The sequence below is a fragment of the Octopus bimaculoides genome, chromosome 6 (assembly GCF_001194135.2).
Source record: "Octopus bimaculoides isolate UCB-OBI-ISO-001 chromosome 6, ASM119413v2, whole genome shotgun sequence".
Taxonomy (NCBI): domain Eukaryota; kingdom Metazoa; phylum Mollusca; class Cephalopoda; order Octopoda; family Octopodidae; genus Octopus; species Octopus bimaculoides.
This window is the reverse complement of record NC_068986.1, coordinates 106,436,032-106,436,462: the sequence shown is the minus strand read 5'-3', so window position 1 is coordinate 106,436,462 and position 431 is coordinate 106,436,032. Positions and strand designations below refer to the sequence as shown.

Sequence of the window (431 nt, the reverse complement as noted above, 5' to 3'; positions counted from 1 at the left end):
CACATATATATATATATATATATATATATATATATATATATTAAATTCAAATTACGATAAACGTAAACAAACGAAGTTTGCTTTTAGAAACGTTTAGATGTCTTAGAAAGTTAAAGTGATTTTAAATTCTCAAACGCAGAATAATGCTAATAATATAACCTGAACAGGATAAGCTACCACTATTTTGCAGAAAAAAGTGTAGACGGCCAGCTATATATATACACACACATATGTAGATATACTAATATGCATAAATACATATACATATGTGTGAGCTGAGTGTATGTGTTGGTGTGTGTATAAATAAATTTGTATATAAAATATGTATATGTGTATATACATTTATATATATATATATACATTAGTACTTCGGTTTTCGAACAACCCTGATCGCGATTAAATCGTACTTGATATATATATATATATATATA

The 431-nt window shown here is 24.8% G+C and overlaps 1 protein-coding gene and 1 long non-coding RNA gene across 16 annotated transcripts in view; one reads left to right on the top strand and one right to left on the bottom strand.

Annotated features, from left to right (window-relative positions):
• Positions 1-431, bottom strand: part of LOC106871985 (FMRFamide receptor) — a 337,948-nt gene that overhangs the window by 18,063 nt on the left and 319,454 nt on the right. The gene's annotated exons all lie outside the window — the stretch shown is intronic.
• Positions 1-431, top strand: part of LOC128248163 (uncharacterized) — a 51,365-nt gene that overhangs the window by 26,607 nt on the left and 24,327 nt on the right. The gene's annotated exons all lie outside the window — the stretch shown is intronic.